Below are 8,248 nucleotides of genomic sequence, written 5' to 3' on the forward strand. Positions count from 1 at the left end.
CATAATCAAAAGTAACGCCTCTTTATACTTATATAGCATACCTCCCAACTGTCCTGATTACAGCGGGACAAACCAACTATTCAGACACTGTTCCGCTGTCCCACCCAGGGGCAGCAGTGTCCCGCGGGTGAGGGATCCTTTGATCACCCGCTGCTCTGCTTTGCAAAGCAGTGAGTGATTGCTGAATAGATGCCGTGCCCATTTGCATGACATCCATACAGTACACGGAGGGGAGCAAGGGGCTGCTCAGCTGCTCGGTGAGCACTGGGAATGCTCCCACAATGCTAAAAATAGGTCTGTGCCATGAGGCCCTGCCCCCTTGGTCGAAGCCCCTCCCCTTACACCCTTCCCGGGTCCCATTTTCATGTGCTAAAAAGTTGGAAAGTATGATATATTCGAGAGAAGGGTTTTTGGGAACCGCACTGGTCTGACAATAATTTTTGTATGAATAGAAATCTGAGTAAAGTCCTCTGAGAAACTGAAATTTGTATTATAGAATTGCTTCAGATTACGGTAACTGTGCATATAGAGAGATATTGTATCTTTTCAGATGCACAATATTTAGTTACCATTCAGTGGTGCTCCCATGAGTCAGAAATATGTTGAAAAAAATATGCCAAATAAAGAAAATGGAAAAAGAAGTAGACTCTTTTTTGGGAGCACTCTACCTCAGAGGAACTATAGTATATCAATCAATACTGGTAAAATCATGATTTTAATAGATTCTAAATAAAATATGTAGAATTGTCGGAGTTCAAAAAAGATGTATATGTGATTCAAGACTATTATGCAAAATATTTATATCAATTAAAGTAAATAATTAGCAAAAAATCGCTATAGTATAGTGTAAGCCGGAGAAGCTAAGATTCTCAAAAAAGGAAGAGAAAGAAATCACCTTTTAGTCTCAGAAGTGTCCGTCACATAGGTATATGACCATCATTCATACTGCAAAAATCCCAAATGGAAAAAATGGTTGCAGAAAATTAAATCATAGGCCATGAGGGTCCGAGTACCTATCTGTGACTTTGAGATTGGGCAGCAAAATTTATTTGCAGTACCAGGATGTTCCAAAGTGGTCTCCCATCCGAGTACTAGTCCGGCCCTCCACTGCTTAGCTTCCAAGATCGGAAGAGATTGGGCATCTCCAGTGGGGTATGTCCGCAATTTCTTAAGCTAGCCCTTTCATTTGTCACCTTGATTTGGAAAGGGCATTGGTCATATTTTTAGCCAGAAAGAGGGACGGACACGCATATGCCAACCAGATTCAAAAGGTGCAGATTGGGTATAACAATTATATGGCAAGAAATTATTATGGCCATAAACAACCAATCAGGGTAAATCCTTCCTTGTTTATATTGTACTGTACACCAGTCATTGATGAATAGATAATAAACTCATTCTTGGTTGTACTGTCTAAATAAGACAGATATACACTTAATTCTTCACCAAATAAGATCCAAAATTACTACAAAGATTCCTTTATAGTTAAATGGGTCATCATCTATATCTTTCTTACAACCAAAGATCCACCATTGGTATATGTATACCTGAGGTATACAGTTGAAAGTAAATGTTACAATAACAAGGTATTCCAAAAATGGTCTCCCATCCAAGCACCAACCCTGTGTAACACTATGCAGCAATCACATTCAGATGCAGTTATGCACCATTAGTGGGATACGTCCACAATTGTATGCTTATCACTGATTGGTATAATTACCCTCAATTAGTGAGTAACCAGGTAGCTCATTAATGATTTCTGCAGAGATGGATTAGGTGCATTTGATACCTAGTATACAGATTTAAACCAGGTGTTGCTCAACACAATTTTAGATTTCAAAAAAAGCATATGTTTTCACAATAAATAATAAATGGATGAATAAACCATCTAGGTGTACCTCTACAGAATATGCAGTTGGTATAAATGCTGCAGCATGTAGCGTATTCTGTTGTGAGAGGAGTATGTGGTCAAAAATACAGCAGGTGTCAACCTACAGGGCAAAGAAATCATCAATCATTCTATAGTGATCAAAAAAAGCTTAACAGGTTTAATAATATACCAGCTTATAATAGCATTGCCACTAAACAGGAATGTGGCAGAAGACTATTAGCTAGTCACCCTAGGTAAGGATACTGAGTGTATAAAAATGACAGATGCTGTTATATTTGAACCAGGTATTCTGGTGTTACATACGATACCAGGCTGTAGAGCTCAATCACGGGCACAACAGTGACGGGTATCCGCCCGAATCACCCCCTACTGTCTGGATCTCACTTGCGGACACATACAGCGGGAGGTAGCGGCACTCCCCCCACCCGCTGGAGCTCAACTGTGGGCAGGAGTAGCGGGGATTAGCAGTATCCATCCCGCTACCTATACCTTCATCATCCGCACCAGAAAACCTGGGGACATCAAAACTCTACAGCCTGGTATCGTATGTAACACCAGAATACCTGGTTCAAATATAACAGCATCTGTCATTTTTATACACTCAGTATCCTTACCTAGGGTGACTAGCTAATAGTCTTCTGCCACATTCCTGTTTAGTGGCAATGCTATTATAAGCTGGTATATTATTAAGCCTGTTAAGCTTTTTTTGATCACTATAGAATGATTGATGATTTCTTTGCCCTGTAGGTTGACACCTGCTGTATTTTTGACCACATACTCCTCTCACAACAGAATGCGCTACATGCTGCAGCATTTATACCAACTGCATATTCTGTAGAGGTACACTTAGATGGTTTATTCATCCATTTATTATTTATTGTGAAAACATATGCTTTTTTTGAAATCTAAAATCGTGTTGAGCAACACCTGGTTTAAATCTGTATACTAGGTATCAAATGCACCTAATCCATCTCTGCAGAAATCATTAATGAGCTACCTGGTTACTCACTAATTGAGGGTAATTATACCAATCAGTGATAAGCATACAATTGTGGACGTATCCCACTAATGGTGCATAACTGCATCTGAATGTGATTGCTGCATAGTGTTACACAGGGTTGGTGCTTAGATGGGAGACCATTTTTTGGAATACCTTGTTATTGTAACATTTACTTTCAACTGTAAACCTCAGGTATACATATACCAATGGTGGATCTTTGGTTGTAAGAAAGATATAGATGATGACCCATTTAACTATAAAGGAATCTTTGTAGTAATTTTGGATCTTATTTGGTGAAGAATTAAGTGTATATCTGTCTTATTTAGACAGTACAACCAAGAATGAGTTTATTATCTATTCATCAATGACTGGTGTACAGTACAATATAAACAAGGAAGGATTTACCCTGATTGGTTGTTTATGGCCATAATAATTTCTTGTCATATAATTGTTATACCCAATCTGCACCTTTTGAATCTGGTTGGCATATACGTGTCCGTCCCTCTTTCTGGCTAAAAATATGACCAATGCCCTTTCCAAATCAAGGTGACAAATGAAAGGGCTAGCTTAAGAAATTGCGGACATACCCCACTGGAGATGCCCAATCTCTTCCGATCTTGGAAGCTAAGCAGTGGAGGGCCGGACTAGTACTCGGATGGGAGACCACCTTGGAACATCCTGGTACTGCAAATAAATTTTGCTGCCCAATCTCAAAGTCACAGATAGGTACTCGGACCCTCATGACCTATGATTTAATTTTCTGCAACCATTTTTTCCATTTGGGATTTTTGCAGTATGAATGATGGTCATATACCTATGTGACGGACACTTCTGAGACTAAAAGGTGATTTCCTTCTCTTCCTTTTTTGAGAATCTTAGCTTCTCCGGCTTACACTATACTATAGCGATTTTTTGCTAATTATTTACTTTAATTGATATAAATATTTTGCATAATAGTCTTGAATCACATATACATCTTTTTTGAACTCCGACAATTCTACATATTTTATTTAGAATCTATTAAAATCATGATTTTACCAGTATTGATTGATATACTATAGTTCCTCTGAGGTAGAGTGCTCCCAAAAAAGAGTCTACTTCTTTTTCCATTTTCTTTATTTGGCATATTTTTTTCAAGTATGATATATTGCCAGTATTGGCATGAGATTTGGGGTGTGGGGCCTCCTGAACTATTCTGCCTGGTCCTCTTCAGGGCATCACCACTTAACACTTACATTCACATTTTATATCACTTTCTTTGTTTGCTTTTAATCCATGTATTTTTTCACTCCTGTAACACTCCTAACACTGAGTATCTGCTTTCACACACCTGATGCGCTGCAACACTTCACAGCTATCTTTCATTTGTGTGGGGTGTTCTGCTGGGGGTTCCCTGCACCACAGACGTGAACTCCTAGAATGTTAGGGACTTGTCCAGCAAAGAGGTGACCTGGACGTTGGTGGGTAAGCCCATCTCTTTGGCCAAATATATGCTAACAACCTCTTATATGATATTTAATTGTAATATATATTTACATTTTGAGTAGTAATGTTTGCATAGTGCACCTGCATCCCTTTTTTTCTATATGTAGAACTACAAATCTCAGCAAGATAGCACCTTGCACTTATCACTGCTTTATCACTTCTTTATCCCTTCTCCAGGTTAATACTAATGCAGAGAAATGGCACTGGTGATCCCACCTGCATGTATAGGTCTCCGATTTCTCTCTGCCCCCTCCCCAAGAATATAACAGCTACAGTACATAATGCATACCTCCCAACTTTTCATCTCTTGAAAGAGGGACACATGCGCGGCGCTCCTGAAAAAGGGACGTGGCCTAAGTGAAAGGGGGCGTGGCTTCGCGAGAGGACCCGCGATCGTGAGCCACGCCCCTATTTTTGTCACTGATGGGGCATGCCCAGTGCTCTGTGAGCCGCTGGCATGCGCCCTCCCCTCTGACTCCAGTGAATAGACGCTGTGCGCATGCGAGAGACAGAGACTCCCAACTGCCCCCCCCCACCACAGGACACTGCGGCCCATGGGTAGGACAGCAGGACAGTCCTCATAAAACGGGACTGTCCCACGAAAATCGGCACAGTTGGGATAATGGGAGTAATGTACAATCAGGGAGATTGCTCGACTCTTCATGAAGTCAGGGAGATTGCTACTATTTTAGGGAGTCTTCCGGACAATAAGGGAGAGTTGGCTAGTTTGCAATAGGATTGATCCCGAAATCACAATGGTGAAAGCAATGTTCTGATCTTGGGGGGTCATTCTGACCCGATCGTACGCTGCAGGTTTTAGCAGCGTAGCGATCGGGTCAGAACTGCGCATGCACTGGCGCCGCAGTGTGCCGGTGCATGGCCGCCCGTCGCTGCGCTACGCTCGCCTCTGCCTGATTGACAGGCAGAGGCAGTCGATGGGTGGGAGGGGGCGAAATGGCGGCATTTGGCCGCCGTTTTGTGGGCGCGGTCCGGCCAACGCAGGCGTGGGGGGCGCGTTTTGTGGACGCAGTCCGGCCACTGCGGGCCGGGGGGCGAAGAGTAGCTCCCGACCAGCACGCTAAAGCTGCGCTGGCCGAGAGCTACTCTTAAAGTGCAACGGCATCGCCTTTGCACTTCTGCGGGGGGGGGGGGGAGGGGCGGCACTGATATGCGGGGTGGACTAGCCCTGTGCTGGGCGTCCCCCCGCATGTCTAAGTTCATGATCGTAGCTGTGCTAAATTTAGCACAGCTACGATCAACACGGAATGACCCCCCCTGGTCACTGGTGTCTTTGTCGTTACTGTGCATGTGTGACTTTATCTTATTTATATTTTTTCAACTGTGCATGAACCACATTTTCTTTTTATGCAACTTCGCATGTGTGAAAATAATATCAATCCCGGCAACAAATCAGTAGTATTTCCCCAAATTTAGGTGCATTAAATGCAAAGATGCCAATCTCAAATCCATCCAATATCGGTACGGGATCCCTATCACAGCTAGGTAACTTGCTTTAGCTTTACAGTGCATCTGGAAAGTATTCACAGCGCTTCAATTTTTCCACATTTTGTTATGTTACAGCCTTATTCCAAAATGGAATAAATTCATTTTTTCCCTCAAAATTCAATGAGAAAAAAAATTGTTTTTTTTTAGATTTTTGCAAATTTATTAAAAATACAAAACTAAGAAATCACATGCACATAAGTATTCACAGTCTTTGCTCAATCTTTCAGCAGGACAACGACCTGCACACAGCCAAAATATCAAAGGAGTGGCTTCAGGACAACTCTGTAAATGTCCTTAAGTGGCCCAGCCAGAGCCCAGACTTGAATCCGATTGAACATCTATGGAGAGATCTGAAAATGTCTGTGCGTCGACGCTTCCCATCCAACCTGATGGAGCTTGAGAGGTGCTGCAAAGAGGAATGGGCCAAACTGCCCAAAGATAGGTGTGCCAAGCTTGTGGTATCATATTCAAAAAGACTTGAGACTGTAATTGTTGCCAAAGGTCTATCAACAAAGTATTGAGCCAAGGCTGTGAATATTTATGTACATGTGATTTCTTTTCTTTTTTTTTTTTTTTATTCTTTTTTTTTGCGTGGTCAAACATAATGGGCAAACAATACATTGACAAAAGGGACAGGCGGTCAGGCGAACCAACGTCCAACAGAAACCACAATTTTAGAATATACAACGAGAATAATCAGAAGTAAAACGTTAGTAATCAAGTATCAAATTTTTTGGGGGGGGAGGGAAAGGAGGAAGAGGGAGATATGGGGGTGGGGGAAACCACAATATAATCCAATCACAGTACATATCCTGGAAATAGTGAGATCAGAAAAAAGAAGAGTGGGAGGGCAGGGGAGAGACGAGAGAAGATAAGACGGAGAAAAAGAAGAGGAGAGAAGAACAGAAAAGAGAAGAAAATGAGCAAGGCGATGGAGGCGGGGTAGTAGGCAATGCCCATGGGTCTGTGGAAGGAGCTAAGAGAAAGAGGGGGGAGATGGCGATCTACGTTCAGCAGCGAGCCAGGGGGCCCAATCCTGCTCAAAAACGTGACCCCGGTCGTGGAGATAATATGTAATCTTCTCCATTGATGCAATATGCCAAATTTTGGTTTTAAGAGACGAGAGAGAGGGTGGAGATGGGTTCTTCCAATTGAGAGCTATCAGCGATTTTGCCGCAGTTAGAATATGTGTGGCCAGTTTTTTGGAGAATTTATTAAGCATCGGGGGAGGGTAACACAGCAAAAAGATCCAGGGATCTTTCAGCATGGGGGAGTCCAGAAGGGAGTTAAGGAGAGAGTGGACTAGATTCCAAAAGGAGACGATGGACGGGCAGGTCCACCATATGTGTAACATAGTGCCTCTAGATCCGCAGTTCCTCCAGCAATTAGGGGAGGAAGACGGAAAGAGTTTGTTAAGTCTATCAGGGGTGTAGTACCAACGGTAGTAAATTTTGTAGGCAGTCTCCTTAAAAGCAGTAGCAATAGAGCATTTAGCAATCCCCAGTCTCATGTCCTCCCAGTCTTCGCTCTCCGGAGGGGGCCCAAGATCACGCTCCCATGCGAGTTTGTGGGGCCAGGAGGAGGGGAGGGAAGAATTTAGTAAAAGGGAGTAAAGTTGGGAGATTACGCCTTTGGAGAGATGAGAGTTAATGCATAAACTTTCAAAGGGAGTGAGGACTCGGAGCAAAGCGGAGGAGGGCAGAGAACCTAAAAAGTGCCGGATTTGTAGGAATTGAAAGGGATTAAGTGAGTACGAGGGAGTCTTCTGTTGGAGGTCAGGTAGGGACAGCCATTGGCCCCGATCGGCGAAAATAGTCGGGAATTTGAAGCCCAGCGTTATCTATGTACGGAATCTCGTAAGCGAGAATCCAGGAGGAAACATAGGGTTCTGCCAGATGGGGGTCAACGGCGAGGGGGTAGTGGTGAGACCCATCTTTAGAGAGTGGGAATCCCAAATTTTAAGGTTAAATTTAATAGTGGGGAGGAGGTTGGGGGTCTGGAGGTACAGGGCAGACCCCATAAGGGGGTCAGGTCCGAGAGGTTAACGAGGGCTGCCTCGATATCCAACCAGGATACAGATCCCGGAGGAGCATAAGAGGTGACAATATGAGATAGGTGGGAGGCTAAGTAGTAGAGTTTGATATCAGGGAGACCTCTACCGCCAGCGGAGGTTGACCGTTTCAGGGTATTGCCGGCGATGCGGGGGGTGGGGGGGCTGTGGTTCCAGATAAAACGCATGAGGGCTCGTTGGGTAGTGCGAAGAAAGGAGGCCGGAACTGCCACAGGGAGGGTCTGGAAAAGGTAAAGCCATTTGGGGACTATGGTCATTTTAACCGCTATGATCCTGCCCAGCCACGAAATGAAGA

The 8,248-nt window shown here is 43.4% G+C and overlaps 2 pseudogenes; one reads left to right on the forward strand and one right to left on the reverse strand.

Annotated features, from left to right (window-relative positions):
* Nucleotides 1–1,046: 1,046 nt before the first annotated feature.
* On the reverse strand, nucleotides 1,047–1,166 carry LOC134950225 (5S ribosomal RNA; annotated as a pseudogene).
* Nucleotides 1,167–3,464: 2,298 nt separating this feature from the next.
* LOC134950198 (5S ribosomal RNA) lies at nucleotides 3,465–3,584 on the forward strand (annotated as a pseudogene).
* The last annotated feature ends 4,664 nt before the right edge of the window (nucleotides 3,585–8,248 follow it).

This window comes from Pseudophryne corroboree, chromosome 8, assembly GCF_028390025.1.
Source record: "Pseudophryne corroboree isolate aPseCor3 chromosome 8, aPseCor3.hap2, whole genome shotgun sequence".
NCBI lineage: Eukaryota > Metazoa > Chordata > Amphibia > Anura > Myobatrachidae > Pseudophryne > Pseudophryne corroboree.